The 18,365-nt window shown below is 33.2% G+C and overlaps 1 long non-coding RNA gene across 2 annotated transcripts; it reads right to left on the bottom strand.

Annotated features, from left to right (window-relative positions):
* Positions 1–1,419: 1,419 nt before the first annotated feature.
* On the bottom strand, positions 1,420–17,611 carry LOC25489360 (uncharacterized). Of its 2 annotated transcripts, XR_003010366.2 has the most exons (7): positions 17,408–17,611; positions 17,094–17,146; positions 16,891–16,997; positions 15,937–16,057; positions 3,952–15,487; positions 2,835–2,996; positions 1,420–1,875 (listed from the first exon to the last, which is right to left on the bottom strand). It is a non-coding gene; the product is annotated as an uncharacterized lncRNA (long non-coding RNA). The 2 variants fall into 2 exon arrangements; XR_005645178.1 differs by lacking the exon at positions 17,094–17,146.
* Between the last annotated feature and the right edge of the window lie 754 nt (positions 17,612–18,365).

Below are 18,365 nucleotides of genomic sequence, written 5' to 3'. Positions count from 1 at the left end.
GATTTATGATAGATCAGATTTTTTTATGAATACACAACACTTATATTTTTTTTTTTAAATCTTATTTAGCTAAATGCTAGGTAAAAGACAACATAAAGTCGTATAGACCTGTCAGACCGATTTACTTTTTTTATTTGGACGCAAATCAGCCCGACTTATTTAAGTAAATAAAAATAATAATTTATTTTTATAATTATTCTTATTATTGTACTTTGTGATTAACATTTTCATCTTTTTTTTTATGGAAAACATTTTCAATAAGCATATTGGTCCCATGAGCTTAGATAAGTTGGTAAGTACAATGCATAATATATGCAAAGTTCGAATCCCGAACATCAAAAAAAAAAAAAAAATATTAGCTTGCACTGATTTTTTTTTTTTCATATTCAAATGTATTTTATAGAGTAGAATTGAAATAAATTGTAATGTAGAGTCATACACTCAAAATATTAGGTTAAATACAAAAAATAATTTAGGCCAAATATCACTTTTGGTCCTTTTAATTTGACAGAATTTCCAAGTTAGTCCTTTAAGTTTCGAAAGTTTCAATTAGGTCCTTTTAGTTGGACAGAATTCCCAAGTTAGTGCTTTAAGTTTCAAAAGTTTCAAATATGTCATTTTAGTTGATAAATTATTTCACTATTACCCCTGTTGTCAGTCTCCGTTTAACTGATGCTGATATAGTTGTTAAGTTGTTGACTTTGATCAAAATGCTGCCTTTTAAAAGCTTCAAGATGTTAAAACACTACGTTTAATTGTCACAAATGATCAATTATAGTGCTAGAAAGGCAGCTATTTACAACAACAAATGTCTTTCTAGCACTATTAAACGACATTTACAGTGCTAGAATGATCATTTGTAACCATTAAACGTAATATTTTGACACCATGGAACTTTTAAAAGACAACGTTTTGATCCAAGTCAACAACTTAACGGCTACATCAGCATCAATTAATTAATAACTGACAGCAGGAGTAACAGTAAAATAGTTTATCAACTAATAGGACTTATTTGAAACTTTTGAAACTTAAAGACTAACTTGAGAATTTTGTCAAACTAAAAGGATATATTTAAAACTTAAAGGACTAATTTGAGAATTCTGTTAAACGATCAAACATGGTATATGACCAATAATTTAAAATCATTAACTTATTAGCTCGTTAGCCTATTTAAATATGAATCACATTACATATTTAAAGAGATTAATATGAAATTGGCCTTAAGTTAGTTTACAAGACATATCGGGTTTTCAATAAGGTGTGACTGATCGGACGAAAAAAATAAGTTTACGACAAGTAACATGTAAAACTTTTCCTTAAATTTTTTTTTGAATAGGTCAGAGTCGACATCTTAAAGACGAGCTCAGCCCAACCTATCTCCAAATATAGATGTGATAGAGGAGAAAAACAAGCTACCAATTAACTAGAATTAACGTCTTGATCTCTAAAACTGCATTACACACTTCACATCACTCTTTGCTTGAATCTGCATAAAAAACTGCACATTTTTCTTATTCTTTCAACAAACCTTGATGTGTATTACAAATGATCTCTTCCTACCAACCAAAACCATGACATGAAGATTCTCAACTCAGGTATCATCGGATATTTCATTACCGGAAGACAACAAGACAAGTCTCACGTTGTTGACGTCGACAACATTCAAAATGCTTCTCCCCGAAACTCTACGGGAGATGAGAAAGGAAGAGTGTCCTCTGTGTCTGAATGTTGTGTGGATTTGGATCTGGAGAGTGTGGTTGTTGTTGTTGATGATGATGTGAAGAGAGATTGTAGGATTTGCCAACTCAGCATGGATATGGAAAACCAAGATGATGACCAACATGAATCTTGGACTCCCATTGAACTAGGATGTTCCTGTAAAGATGACATGTCTACTGCTCATAAACTATGTGCTGAAGAATGGTTCAGGATCAAGGGTAACAAGTAAGTTCATTGTTTCTGAGGTGTGTTTTGTCAAACTATATTGATCTTGGTTTAACGAATTTTTTTCGAAAAAAAAAAAAAAGTCACTCGGGTGATATATTCTGAATATTCTCTAATTGGATGGTTTAGGTGGCTACATTGTCTTTTACGTAACAAAATACTAAATTGAGATATGTTACTGCAAAAGCATCTAAATAAAGATGATATGCTTAGTATAGTATATAGTTTTTAGGTCCATGCACATTTTTTTTCTCTACAAAATGAGCTTTAGCGTCACAAAAAAAGATAAAATAAGTGTAGGGAGGAATGCATCCTATCATTTTGTTCCATTCCGTTATGTTGTTCATTTTGAAAAAGCATTTAAAATATTCAAACAAAACCTAAGGTCGAAGCATTTGTCTACGTACGTAACCGGAGTAGGGGGTGAATATTCAATAGAGGAATTTTCATGCACAATCATGTTTGATATATCCCTTTTATGATTTTTCCTTCGTAAGCTCTCGAAATGTTTCCCTCTTGGAAGCAAGCAAAATACGGCACAAGATCATTAGCATGTGAATTCATGATAAATATGGTTTGAAGCATGATTTTAATCAGATATTTTGTGAGTGTTTGATTGGTAAAGTCTAAAGGTAGGAAAAGTGAAAAATGTTGGTTAGGATCATCGATTTAGATCTTTGATGTATAAGTTGTTTTGTATCTCAATCTATGATTTTCTGAAAAGCACAAGTTGTTGGTATACAAGTTAATACTTCTAATTGGATTACATGTGTTTAAATTTTTGTTATTAAAATTTACAGAACTTGTGAAATCTGTGGATCCATTGCTAATAATGTAGCTGATATAGTTAAAGTTGAAATGAAAGAAGAGTGGCATGAAGCTAATAATACCTTCAGACCACCACCAACTGGTCTTTCCCCGGCTGAAATTCGAAGTCTACGCTGCTTTCTCTTGAAATTCTTCCTTGCCAGTATGGTCGGTAGCTTTCTCATATGTTTGCTTTTAGACTTAGCACGTAATTAAGGAACATGATTGAGGATTTGTAGACAAACCTGTGATCATTATAAATTTTATAAACACAGGTACCAAACATAAATATCTCGCATATTTTTATGCAACCTGCAACAATAGCATTATGAACTATTATAATAACATTGTTTACTTGCGTTAACTGTTTTTTATTCGAGTCTTCTCATTTTGGTTATGAATGGATTGTCATTTGACATGTAGAGAACAGAAACAAAGATTTGTGAACATGCATTGTGTTGAGGAAATGAACCAAGCGTGTAATTTTTGTTTCCCTCTTTTCTTTCCTTCTCTTTATGGATTTTGAATGCGGTGCATTCATTTTTAATGAACAAAGGGGTTTGGGTATGTGAAGAAAAATGTTTTAATGCTGCAATGGGTTGAACCTCCAATGTTATAAGTAGAGGGGTGAACAGATTTTAAAAGATGAAAAGATGTGTAGAATTGTTGTAGGAAAATGATAGAAGTTTTTTTTTTATATATATTGAATCGCCACTCACGGTCACTCAAAACATATCGGAAGATACGACCTGATGGACATTTTTGGATAGAGCGTGACTTCCGATCAACTTATCTCAGAGGCGGCAACAATCCACATGATGCATAGAGCAATCTTCTAAAGGAAACACGGGCCTGCCCTCTCTTACTACCGGACTATAAATCATTATCAGAAAATTATACCCTACACCCTGACATTTATACCGTCACCCCAACATTTAACCCACCCTTTTATATAAAGCAAAACTATTTCTCTTTTCTATGGGTTGAAGCAAGCTAAAAAGCATGGAATAAAAAAATTTACACATTCCTAACTCAACTTGACATTGCAAGGTGTTTTTTGGATCATGGTGTTTATATGAAGTTGAATCAAGGAAGGTCTGAATTGCTTTTCATATATATTTATCTAATAATAGGCAACAACATCGAAGAAATGGAAAAATTCAAAATGTGACATTGAAGAATAAGCTTTAAATGACATACTTGTGAAGGTTAACAGACTTCCTTGATCTGCAATCTGTCAACACAACAACTGAAATATATTTTTTGGCAATAACAAAAGCGATGCTCAAAAGGTTCAATATATGACCAAACTACAATCCAGTCACTACTTATTCACATGGAATCTAAGAGGCACACTTCTCCAAGTATATTAAAACACGTTTGAAATGACAAACCAGCACTTCATGAGACTTAGTCGTTGCAGTGTTAGGACCCAATACAAGGTGTTTACGTAATTAGAACGGTATCTATGTAATAGGAATGTTCTACTTAAATACATCATATTGGGTCCTAACATGCAGGTTCTTTTCATGTTCTACTATATTATTATTAATAATGAAAATACCTCCAAATTGCAAGATTTCAAAAATTGTTGCAGCATATAGCTATAAAATGTTTTTACTATTATCTCTTATGGCTTTTGAAGAACTTCATCAACTACGACAGGGTATGTCAAATATACCTCGGCTCCAAAAGCTGAGAGTATAATTTATCCATCAAGACTAACATTAGATGGCTAGTCAATAAAACTATAAAGCCCCTCATTCTATGCTGGTAGTCCGACTTGTAGGCTCAATAAGAACAGACTAGAATTGCATTCAAAGTCTTGGTGAAACGAGTACCATCCCTTACATAATGAATAAAATTTCGCTTCGACACATTTAAGGCAGTATATAGCTTTTACATTATGAGTGAAGTTAGATTAATGTTTTGTTTAGGGTCATCAAGACATCCCAACACTTACAAAATTCATGTAACAAGTAATATCCATTGATTCATTACGGGTCACCAAGGCATCTGGAGAGACGCAAAATTTAGGATCATATTTCATCTCCGAGTGGCAATTCAAGTTGAATTTGATTAAGCGTAGTAAAAGCACTATAGAATATAGATATCATCTCTTGCATCGTGAATACAAATTCACATCCATATCACATTTAAGTCATCAGAAACCGGTGTCCATCCGCAGCAAAGAACAAGCTCAGCAAGTAAACAATAGGACAGACTTTCTGCTGATCTAAGACCTGCAGACATACTGATATACATCACAATTTCTGACAAAATAGAACCACCTATGTCAGATTCGACACTTAATTTATCCCCAAACAGCTCAAAGGGTTCTCAAGCTACTGGTTTAATGCATACATAAATCTTCTTGTTTTAGTGTTAAGGATTTTCCAATTTGACTCCAACACAATCTTCTCTCAATCAAAGGTGCTCAGATCTCTCTGAGGACGGTCAAAATCCCAAGCCACATTTTAAAGACTCACTCCAAAAAGATGCACAAAGAAAGAAAGCCCACAAAAACAAGTTTTTCTATATTTTCCAGCCTTATCAAAAGATTTTATTTTTATTACACTTTTTAGATATGAGAAAATTAGTATTATCAGTTTCAAAGTTTGAAATATTTCAATTACACATTACATACCAACAAAAACATGTTGCTACAGAAAAATAAAGACAAATCTTAAGTCTCTGATACCAACAAAAGCATGCCTTAATTCTACACGTAATGCATAATTTTGTCATCCAAAGATAGCAATATTACAGCATAACAACCAAAAGACCTAAAAGCAACAGTCACAATGCAGAAAAAATAGGCGCACTTCAAATTCTGGAATAAATTTAATTGATTCCTTTCTGAGTTACAAGGCATCCAAATAGTTACAAAATTTAAACTCATATTCCATCTTCGAGTGGTAATTCACATTCACAGTAGAGAGCATCATTCAGGATCATAAACGCACAACAGTAAATTCATGGAGCAAATAATATACATAATCTTTTTGGATCATTGAGGCATCTCATATTCCACAGTGGCAATTCACAGTCTAAAAGTGAATTCAAGGTCATTAAAGCATAACTAATATGAAGCTTTATATTATGAATATCAAACTTTAAATTATGATTAAAGTGTTCATAACTTCCTTTTAGGGTCAAATGAGACATCCAAACAATTAAAAATTCATGGAACAAATAACATCCATGATTTATCCATAAAAGCACACAATGGATCCATCCCTTATATAATGAATAAAGAAATTCACATTAATATTACATTTCAGGCATCATCCAATTTTTACATAATGAGTGAAGTATTCGTAATGTTTCCTGAATGATGCGTGTTTTAAAGATAAAAGGCTGCGTGTTTCATCTTCTTTAAAACACATCATAACTTTCTAAGACGAAAACAGAGAAGTATTGAAGCAATCCATATAGCACAGTGGCAAATCACAATCTTTTTTTTTATCAAGCAGAGCAAAATATCAAAAAACCAAGCTGGAGGGGGCCAGAACCCTATTACTAAGTCAATGCATCATCTGATTGTACTATAATGAGGCACACCTAGACTATCATGATACAAAAGAGATAGAAGAAAATAGGGAGGTTCACTCCACCATTGAGAAGTAGATAATGCCAAACTCTGCCCATTTTGAGCTAAGGCGTCTGCAACCAGGTTGCCTTCCCTGTGAATGTGGGTACAAATACCACCTAACTTCCGAACCAAAACCATGCAGTTTTGCCATCTTGTCTTCAATCTTCAAGGGACCACAGATCTGCTATCAAAACACCTAACCACCGTCAGAGAATCACTCTCTATCCACAACTATTTCCTATTTAGTTCCGCAGCTTTCTCAATCGCAAACATGGCTGCACAAAGCTCAGCCTCTTGAGCTGAAGCATGGCCTGTATTCTGGGTAAATCCACCCAAAAGTGACTCATCATTTCGGAAAACCCCACCAATTGCCCCACTGGGCACAGGCCCAAACGAGGAACCATCAATATTCACTTTTATTCTTCCAGCAGCAGGAGGAAGCAATCGTACCTCAGTGGCAGAAACGAGCCTGCTAGACCTGAGAGGGATGTTGAAAAATAGAGTAACTTTAAACTTAGCCATAGAGGATGTTCCCATCATCAAGTTCAGAGAAAAACTCAGATGAATATCTGTCAGAACACAGTGTTTCATGCTATCTATGCTTGTGTGTTTGTCCTAAAAGGTTATGTTGTTTCTTTCAATCCAAATTATCCAAATGGTATGCAGGACTGCAAACAGCATCACTTTCCGCAACAGAGAGCTACTCGTACTCAGACAGCTAGTGATTAGAGCCAACCACGTATCAATCTGCTGACCAGTACCAGAGCTAAGCCAATCCCACAACACCATAGTAACAGGGCAAGATAAGAAAATATGATGACAAGATACCGCTTGATTGTGACAGAAACAACAGATAGAGACAATGCAACACCCACTTTTACGCAAATTATCATCAGTGGGCAACTTATTGTGAGCAAATCTCCAAAGAATAAAAGATCTGGAAGGGGGGTATACTATTCCAAATAGTTGTGCACCACGGAAATCTCTGAAAAGTCCCTTTCAAATGATCAAAAGCTAATTTATTGGTCAAATTCCCATCAATAAAATTGTTCCAATTGAGAGTATCAGCAAGTCAATAGGCAGAGTGATACCATATATTTGCTGGACTTAAGAGACATCCTTATGCAGGAAATAATCAGGAATTTGCCACTGTCCTCTATCACTAAATCAGCAACTTTCACTGTCAAGACTTTGTGAAGGTGAACAGGGATCTGCCAAATATCCACTATAGGCATAGCCAACCATCTATCAGTCCAAAAGTAAATGGACTCTCCATTACCAACAGTCCAAGTGGCATGTTGAAAAATGTCATTCAGAAGAGGCCTAAGACCCAGCCAGATAGAAGATTTGAGATGTGAAGACCTTGGCTTACCATTTTTCATGAACCGCATTCTAGCCATAACTGCCCATTGATCTTGTGAGAATGCGGTTATGGCTATGAATAAAGTGTTCATACACTTCAAAATTTATGAAACAAAAAATATCCATGATTCATATTCCTTTCAGGTCATTTTACAATTTGGAATTGCATTCGGGGTCATAAAAGCAGAGTGGATCCATCCCTTATATTTTGAATAAATATTCATATCAGTATCGTAGTAGGGTCATCGAATTTTACGCTATGAATAAAGTGTTCAAAATATTTCCTTTTGGGTCATCGAGGCATCCAAACACTTGAAACATTTATGGAACAAATAACATCCGTCAATTCCTTTTCGGTCATCGAGCTATCTCAATAGTTTCAAAATTAAGGCTCATATTTCATCTTTGGATGACAATTTATAGACTAGAATTGCATTCAGAACCACAGAAGCCTAATAGATATCATCTCTTATATTGTGAATAAAATTCACACTCATTTTGCATTTAAGTCACCATCAAGCTTTTACATGCATAATGTGGTTCTCTATAAAATCAGTCAGGCAGCCCAACACTTGTAAAATTTAAGAATAAAAAAAAAAATTCATGCATTCCTACCATCAGACTTGGGGATATATCATCCCTTTATCAGATTAGGAAAAAAAGATTTCATCACAGGGGCAATTCAAATTTAAGAATTTCATTCAAGTCGTAAATGATATCCTCCATCTTTTGCATTATGAATCTTTTAGATTCTTCTAAGCATCCGACTATAAATTTCTACAGTTTCATTCCTTTAGGGTTGTCATTCTATATTCCATCTCATTACCTTAGCTAACGAATAAGTTGTCATCGGTGCCAAAAGATTCTTCATAGAAAATCATAGTTTGCTGAATCATTCCAGTACTACTAATTCCACTGAAAAAATTCAAGAATTAAAACCTGAAAAACAAGATAGAGTATAGAAATTTTTTATATTGCGTGTTCTAAAGAAGATGAAAGGACCAAACAATGTGTGTTTCATCTTCTTTAAAACACATCATAACGTTCGAAAATGAAAACAGAGAAGTATTGAGGCAGCCCATATAGCAAAGTGGCAAATCATAATCTAAAAGTGAATTCAAGGTCATAAAAGCAAAATGAGTACAAACCTTTATATTACGGAAAAAAAAAACACAATAGTAAATGCATGGAGCATACAAAATTCATACATCTTTTTGGATCATTGAGGCGTACCATATAGCATTCAATGACAATTCACGGTCGAAACATGAATTCAAGGTACAACGAATACAAACGTTTATAATATGAACACAAATTCATATCAATGTCACATGTAACACGTTGTTAAACTTTAAATTATGATTAAAGTGTTCATAATCTTCCTTTTAGGGTCAAATGAGGCATCCCAACACTTCAAAATTTATGGAACAAACAATATCCAATTTGGGTCATCGAGGCATCCTATATTCCATCTCATTGTGGCAGTTTACAATTTAGAATTGTTTTCATAGTCATAAATGCACAACGAATCCATCTTTTATATTATGAATAAAAATTCATACCATATCACATTTAAGGCTTCATACAACTTTTACAGTATGAATGAATTGTTCATAGTGTTTCGTTTAGGGTCATCGAGGCATCCAAACACTTGCAACATTTATGGAACATATAATATCCATTGATTCATTTAGGATCATCAAGGCATCCTAAATTCCATATCATAGTGGCAATTCACAGTCTATAACTGCATTCAGGGTCATAAAAGAACAGTGGATCCATCCCTTATATTATGAATAAAGATTCATATCAGTATCGTATTAGGGTCATCGATTTTTATGCTATGAGTAAAGTGTTCATAATATTTCCTATAGGGTCATCGAGGCATCCAAACACTTAACATTTATGGAACAAATAATATCCGTCAATTCATTTCGATTCATTGAGGTATCTCAATAGTTTCAAAGTTAAGGCTCATATTTCGTCTTTGGATGACAATTCATAGTCTAGAATTGCAATCATAATTTTGAGTTAAGTGTTCATAATGTTTTCTTTAGGGTCATCGAGGCATCCAAACACTTGCAACATTTATGGAACAAATAACATCCGTCAATTCCTTTCGGGTAATCAAGCTATCCCAATAGTTTCAAAATTAAGGCTCATATTTCATCTTTGGATGACAATTCATAGTCTAGAATTGCATTCAGAATCACAAAAGCCTAATAGATATCATCTCCTATATTGTGAATAAAATTCACACTCATTTTGCATTTAAGTAACCATCAAGCTTTTACATTGTGAATAATAAAGTGTGCATAATGTGGTTCTCTATAAAATCAATCAGGCAGCCCGACACTTATAAAATTTAAGAATAAAAATAAAATTCATGCATTCCTACCATCAGACTTGGGGATATATCATCCCTTTATCGGATTAGGAAAAAAAGATTTCAACACACAGGGGCAATTCAAATTTAAGAAATTTATTCAAGTCGTAAATGATATCATCCATCTTTTACATTATGAATCTTTTAGATTCTTCTAAGCATCCGACTATAAATTTCTACAGTTTCATTCCTTTAGGGTCATCATCCTATATTCCATCTCATTGTGGCAGTTTACAATTTAGAATTGCTTTCATAGTCATAAGAGCCAAGGTAGACAAACTCGAGATCCTAAGTAAGATCGGATAGGACCCACGCGATCGTGAATTGGGGGATCATAACACGGATCGTAAGATCCTACCAAATTTAAAAATTCATATATATTCCATATAAATTCATACATATGCATATGAAGCAACACAATTTAATAGAAAAAAACTTCAAATAACATTCATATTCATTAAGAGTAGCACATTAAAACAACTCTAAAATTGAAAACAGTAGCACATCACACATAAAATCATCTTTGAGAGAGGGAGTTGAGTGCTATGAATATGAAAATTGCATTGGTAAGGTTCTTTATGGGTGTATTGGAAAATTTCCCTAATTATTGATAGTAGGTGTATTGGGAAGATTTTCAATAATTAATGGGTTTAATTTCAATAACCAATGGGTTTAATGAGGGAATTAGAAACCGTTTCAGAGAATAATAAGAGTGAAACACTTTTTTTTTGCATTTCGTGATATTTCTGTTAGGGTCATCAAGGTTTACAAACACTTGCAACAGTTTTTAACCATATCCATTAATTCCTTTGGGTTATCGAGGCATTATGAATGAATAAAAATTCATATCAATATTACATTTAAGGCATTGAGGCATAATGTCTGCGTTAGGGTAATCCGCATCAAAACACTTGCAACATATGAGACAAATAATATCTGTCAATTCCTTTCGGGTCATCGAGGCATCATAATAGTTTCAAAATTTAGGCTCATATATCATATATGAGTGACAATTCATAGTATAGAATTACACTCTATATCGTAAAATCATTGAGGCATCCGAACACTTGCAACATATGGGACAAATAATATCCGTCAATTCCTTTCGGATCATCGAGGCATCATAATAGTTTCAAAATTTAGGCTCATATATCATATATGAGTGACAATTCATAGTATAGAATTCCACTCAAGATCATAAAATCATTGAGGCATCCCAACACTAGCAACATATGGGACAAATAATATCCGTCAATTCCTTTCGGGTCATTGAGGCATCATAATAGTTTCAAAATTTAGGCTCATATATCATATATGAGTGACAATTCATAGTATAGAATTGCACTCTAGATCATAAAATCATTGAGCCATCCCAACACTTGCAACATATGGGACAAATAATATCCGTCAATTCCTTTCGGGTCATCGAGGCATCATAATAGTTTCAAAATTTAGGCTCATATATCATATATGAGTGACAATTCATAGTAGAGAATTGCACTCTAGATCATAAAATCATTGAGGCATCCCAACACTTGCAACATATGGGACAAATAAAATACGTCAATTCCTTTCGGGTCATCGAGGCATCATAATAGTTTCAAAATTTAGGCTCATATATCATATATGAGTGACAATTCATAGTATAGAATTGCACTCTAGATCATAAAATCATTGAGGCATCCCAACACTGGCAACATATGGGACAAATAATATCCGTCAATTCCTTTCAGGTCATCGAGGCATCATAATAGTTTCAAAATTTAGGCTCATATATCATATATGAGTGACAATTCATAGTATAGAATTGCACTCTAGATCATAAAATCATTGAGCCATCCCAACACTTGCAACATATGGGACAAATAAAATCCGTCAATTCCTTTCGGGTCATCGAGGCATCATAATAGTTTCAAAATTTAGGCTCATATATCATATATGAGTGACAATTCATAGTATAGAATTGCACTCTAGATCATAAAATCATTGAGGCATCCCAACACTTGCAACATATGGGACAAATAAAATCCGTCAATTCCTTTCGGGTCATCGAGGCATCATAATCGTTTCAAAATTTAGGCTCATATATCATATATGAGTGACAATTCATAGTATAGAATTGCACTCTAGATCATAAAATCATTGAGGCATCCCAACAGTTGCAACATATGGGACAAATAATATCCGTCAATTTCTTTCGGGTCATCGAGGCATCATAATAGTTTCAAAATTTAGGCTCATATATCATATATGAGTGACGATTCATGGTATAGAATTGCACTCAAGATCATAAAATCATTGAGGCATCCCAACACTTGCAACATATCGGACAAATAACATCCATCAATTCCTTTCGAGTCATCGAGGCATCATAATAGTTTCAAAATCTAGGCTCATATATCATATATGAGTCACAATTCATATTATAGAATTGCACTCAAGATCATAAAATCACTGAGGCATCCCAACACTTGCAACATACGGGGCAAATAATATCCGTCAATTCCTTTCAGGTCATCGAGACATCATAATAGTTTCAAAATTTAAGCTCATATATCATATATGAGTGACAATTCATATTATAGAATTGCAATCAATATCATAAAATCACCGAGGCATCCCAACACTTGCAACATATGGTACAAATAATATCCGTCAATTCCTTTCGGGTCATCGAGGCATCATGATAGTTTAAAATTTAGGCTCATATATCATATATGAGTCACAATTCATATTATAGAATTGCACTCAAGATCATAAAATCACTGAGGCATCACAACACACTAGCAACATATGAAACAAATAATATCCGTCAATTCCTTTCAGGTCATCGAGGCATCATAATAGTTTCAAAATTTCATAAAATCATTGAGGCATCCCAACACTGGCAACATATGGGACAAATAATATCCGTCAATTCCTTTCGGTTCATCAAGGCATCATAATAGTTTCAAAATTTAGGCTCATATATCATATATGAGTGACAATTCATAGTATAGAATTGCACTCAAGATCATAAAATCATTGAGGCATCCCAACACTGGCAACATATGGGACAAATAATATCCGTCAATTCCTTACGGGTCATCGAGGCATCATAATAGTTTCAAAATTTAGGCTCATATATCATATATGAGTGACAATTCATAGTATATAATTGCACTCTAGATCATAAAATCATTGAGGCATCCCAACACTTGCCGACATATGGGACAAATAATATCCGTCAATTCCTTTCGTGTCATCGAGGCATCATAATAGTTTCAAAATTTAGGCTGATATATATTATGAGTGACAATTCATAGTATAGAATTGCACTCAAGATCATAAAATCATTGAGGCATCCCAACACTTGCCAACATATGGGACAAATAATATCCGTCAATTCCTTTCGTGTCATCGAGGCATCATAATAGTTTCAAAATTTAGACTCGTATATCTTTTATGAGTGACAATTCATAGTATAGAATTGCACTCAAGATCATAAAATCATTAAGGCATCCCAACACTAGCAACATATGGGACAAATAATATCCGTCAATTTCTTTCGGGTCATCGAGGCATCATAATAGTTTCAAAATTTAGGCTCATATATCATATATGAGTGACAATTCATAGTATAGAATTGCACTCTAGATCATAAAATCATTGAGTCATCCCAACACTAGCAACATATGGGACAAATAATATCCGTCAATTCCTTTTGGGTCATCGAGGCATCATAATAGTTTCAAAATTTAAGTTCATATATCATATATATGAGTGACAATTCATAGTATAGAATTGCACTCAAGATCATAAAATCATTGAGTCATCCCAACACTGACAGGACAAATAATATCCGTCAATTCCTTTCGGGTCATCGAGGCATCATAATAGTTTCAAAATTTAGGCTCATATATCATATATGAGTGACAATTCATAGTATAGAATTGCACTCAAGATCATAAAATCATTGAGGCATCCCAACACTGACAATATATGGGACAAATAATATCCGTCAATTTCTTTCGGGTCATCGAGGCATCATAATAGTTTTAAAATTTAGACTCATATATCATATATGAGTGACAATTCATAGTATAGAATTGCACTCTAGATCAAAAAATCATTGAGGTATCCCAACACTGGCAACATATGGGACAAATAATATCTGTCAATTCCTTTCGTGTCATCGAGGCATCATAATAGTTTCAAAATTTAGGCTCATATATCATATATGGGTGACAATTAATAGTATAGAATTGCACTCAAGATCATAAAAACATTGAGGCATCCCAACACTTGCAAAAATGGGACAAATAATATCCGTCAATTCCTTTCGGGTCATCGAGGCATCATAATAGTTTCAAAATTTAAGCTTATATATCATATATGAGTGACAATTCATAGTATAGAATTGCACTCAAGATCATAAAATCATTGAGGCATCCCAACACTTGCCAACATATGGGACAAATAATATCCGTCAATTCCTTTCGGGTCATCGAGGCATCATAATAGTTTCAAAGTTTAGGCTCATATATCATATATGAGTGACAATTCAAAGTATAGAATTGCACTCAAGATCATAAAATCACCGAGGCATCCCAACATTTACAAAATATTAAAGAGCAAAAATAATATTCATCATTTCCTATCATTGGTTTTAGGATAATATCATCCCCTTTTCAAATTAAGAAAATTGATTTGAACTCACATAGACAAATAATCACAGTAATGAATTCCATTCAACTCATAAAAGATATCATCGAATTATGAATTCTTTAAAGTCCTCAGGCACCCTAAACCGTTTCAAAATTTAGGCTCATATATTGTGGAAAAAAGATCTTGGAGCATTTCATAAACCCTAACAATTTAAATTTTGATTTACAAAATTGTACAGGGTTGTTGTTGTTATAGCAGAAGATTGAATGAGATAATGGCTAGTGTAGTTTCATTTCCCATTCTTTTTTACTATAGAAGTATGTATCAGAAAAGTAAAGTGCATTAGATGGCACCAGGAACAAAGGGCTGAGTTTAACACCGTATCGAGCGGCTATTACCCACGTGGCTATCAGAACAATGAAAATAATACAAACACAAAACATTTTAAACTTAACAAACCTCAGCTGTTTTAATGCTTTATAGTCTAGAAAAAAATTTAATGTTTGGTGGAAAACTGAACATATAACTTACCTCAGAAACTCCAAGAATAGATAAGAAACCACCAAATAGAGGCACAACGTTAGCAAGATAATCATCAAGTGTAGCAACAGGTTTAAGGAAGAATCCACTCATCAAAGCAACCGTTCCAAAAGTAGTAACAGCAAATGCAACTGCACTTAAGTATTGCTCATATTTGTTGACTGAAATTGGAGATCCATTTCTGTTTTTGGTTGCACCATACAAACCTGAATGGACAAAGCACACAATTAACTGAAAGCCTTAATTGTATTTTTGTCCTTTAGCTTAAGTATCGTGTGATTTTAGTCTTCATAATCTTAATTTTTTAAATCAAATCCTCATACTTTTCAAATGAAACAGATTTGTTCTAACATTAACATTTCTTACAATTGCTAATAAAAAGTAGCCCTAAATAGAGAACAAACATAAACCTTATAATCTTATATCACTCTCCATTCTAGTTGTTAGATTTCTTTACAACTACCAAAGGATTTCCACAAAAAAAAAAAAAAAAAACTTGATTCAATCAAAATTAGAAAACCAATAAATAACAGAGAAAATTAAATCTCAGTTTTGCAATATCATAATACTACTCTATTGATTAGTAACTAATTGAATACACATTTGGGCAAAAAGTTTTTTACTGTTTCTATAAAGAGATTGCCGGAGAAATTACCCTGTCGGTGGTGATATCAAAAAGACTGGATCTACGGCGACAGCGATTGAGATTACTTCGGCAGAGAAAGTACTTCTGAGCATGACTTACATATATATGCTTTCACACAAATTTGCAATCGCTACAAAACCAACATGAACCTGTCAAGATAAAATTCTGCAGCAATGGCATTATCGGCGCCAAAAACAATTTAAATCACCGTTGGTTATTTCTGTTCATACTAACACACATTACCTTATTTATATTAAATAATGACACTACTGAAAAATAAAAACCAACATCAACCATGAAACCTGAAAATATGAAGCAAATATATTCTAAAACATTTCAATTAACACAATTTAACTGAACTCCTCACAAACCAAATCCAAATCAAAATTTAAACAGTTATGTTAAATCAAAGCCAAACTTAAATTAGTGAATGCCAATTATAACAATCATATGTACACAGTGTCGTAGGGCATCAACTCCTCCGAACTCTCTAGTGTGTCATATGTACACAGTGTCGTAGGGCATCAACTCCTCCAAACTCTCTAGTGTGAATGCCAATTATAACAATCATATGTACACAGTGTCGTAGGGCATCAACTCCTCCGAACTCTCTAGTACCCACTTGCTTAATAATGGTATGATGTGGGATGTTTTGTATTTGTCGTGCTTTTAATTTCACTTAACTATCAAAAATTAGCAGCAAATCATCAAAATATTCAAGTTAACAATAAAAGGCATTTGAGAAATATTTGAAATGTGTTGTTCTTTTATGATTTAAATCACAGAGTTAAACAACCAAAACAGAATTGAAGATAAAAGCAAAATTCCAGGAAAGAACTCATTTTCAAGTTTCAGGAATCAATTTAGCATCCACGTTTGGAATATTATGTCTAGCAAAACAACCAAAAGCAGAATTAAAGATAAGGGTATTCTGTTCAACAGATATGTTCACATCTTCCTTACCAAGTCCAGGCATATCCAAACGAAGAAGCAGAGAATCCTCTATCTCTTTCGCATCCCAACCACGTCGAACTCCACCGGATCCAATTCCACAGTTAGCAGAATAATCCCTAAATTGACAAAAAAAACCAAACCCCAACAATTAGTTACTCTCAAATTCACACAGAATGATATAATACCATATGATAAGCACATCTAATAATTACCTCAACGGTGGAAATTGAATCGTCACCGAAATGCTTTAAAGTCCTCAGGCACCCTAAACCGTTTCAAAATTTAGGCTCATATATTGTGGAAAAAAGATCTTGCAGCATTTCATAAACCCTAACAATTTAAATTTTGATTTACAAAATTGTACAGGGTTGTTGTTGTAATAGCAGAAGATTGAATGAGATAATGGCTATGCTAGCCTAACAACAAAATTCTCAACACGTACCAATTGTACAGGGTTTATGAAAATTCCACGGTAAAAATGTTCAACAATTAAAACCTAAACATCAAGATAGAGATAGAAAAGTACCATTGAGGAAAAAAGTACCACTGAAGGAAAAAGAACCCAGCAACGAGACCAATGAAACCACCAACAAATCACTGCATCACCTTCGAATCGCGAGAAATTGCGGGTACACACGTTTCCTACCATTGAAGAAGAATCATATAAACTTCGAATGGAAAAAAGAGAGCATGTCTCCAATTTATGAGCTTTCCTTCCCGTGCTTTTGTATTTTTTGGGCCTCGGCCCACTAGTGGAACCCTAATTCTAAATATTAGTATTATTTTTTACTTATATGTACACCCTTTTGTTTTTGTTTTTGTGTAATAATAACTTGACTATGTTTTTACTTTCTATTTACTTCCTCCGTCTTAAATTATATGTCGTTTTAAAAAGAAAAAAAAATTGTCTTAAATTATATGGTTAAATATGTTTTTGGTCCCTATAAATATACCAACTTTTCGTTTTAGTCCCTCTAAAATTTTCCTTCAACTTTTTGTCCTCCCAAAATTTTCCATCTTCACTTTTAGTCCCTCATTTAAAGTAAACTCATAGGTAGAATTCATATTTTTTAATAAAAAAATTTCATAGAAATTCATAATATTATAAGAATCTCTCAAAAAAATTTAGAGTTTTTTAACAAAACATGAATTTAATATGAATTTTTATATTTTTTATGGTTAAAAATTCATATTAAATTTATGTTTTGTTAAAAAAAATTGATTTTTTTTTTGGAAAGATTTTTACAATAGTTTACACATTTCTACATAATTTCATTAAAAAAAATATCAAAATTAACTTAAAAATAGGGACCAAAAGTAGTGATTGAAAATTTTATAAGGACTAAAAGTTGAAGGAAACTTTTAGATGGACTAAAACGAAAAGTTGGTATATTTATAGAGACTAAAAATATATTTAACCCTAAATTATATGTCGTCTTACAATGAGGCATTACTAATACTTTGTTTATTATATTCTTAACTAT

Source organism: Medicago truncatula, chromosome 3 (assembly GCF_003473485.1).
Source record: "Medicago truncatula cultivar Jemalong A17 chromosome 3, MtrunA17r5.0-ANR, whole genome shotgun sequence".
Classification (NCBI taxonomy): Eukaryota; Viridiplantae; Streptophyta; class Magnoliopsida; order Fabales; family Fabaceae; genus Medicago; species Medicago truncatula.
Note: the sequence above shows the minus strand (reverse complement) of the source record. Positions and strands in the feature narration are given on the sequence as shown.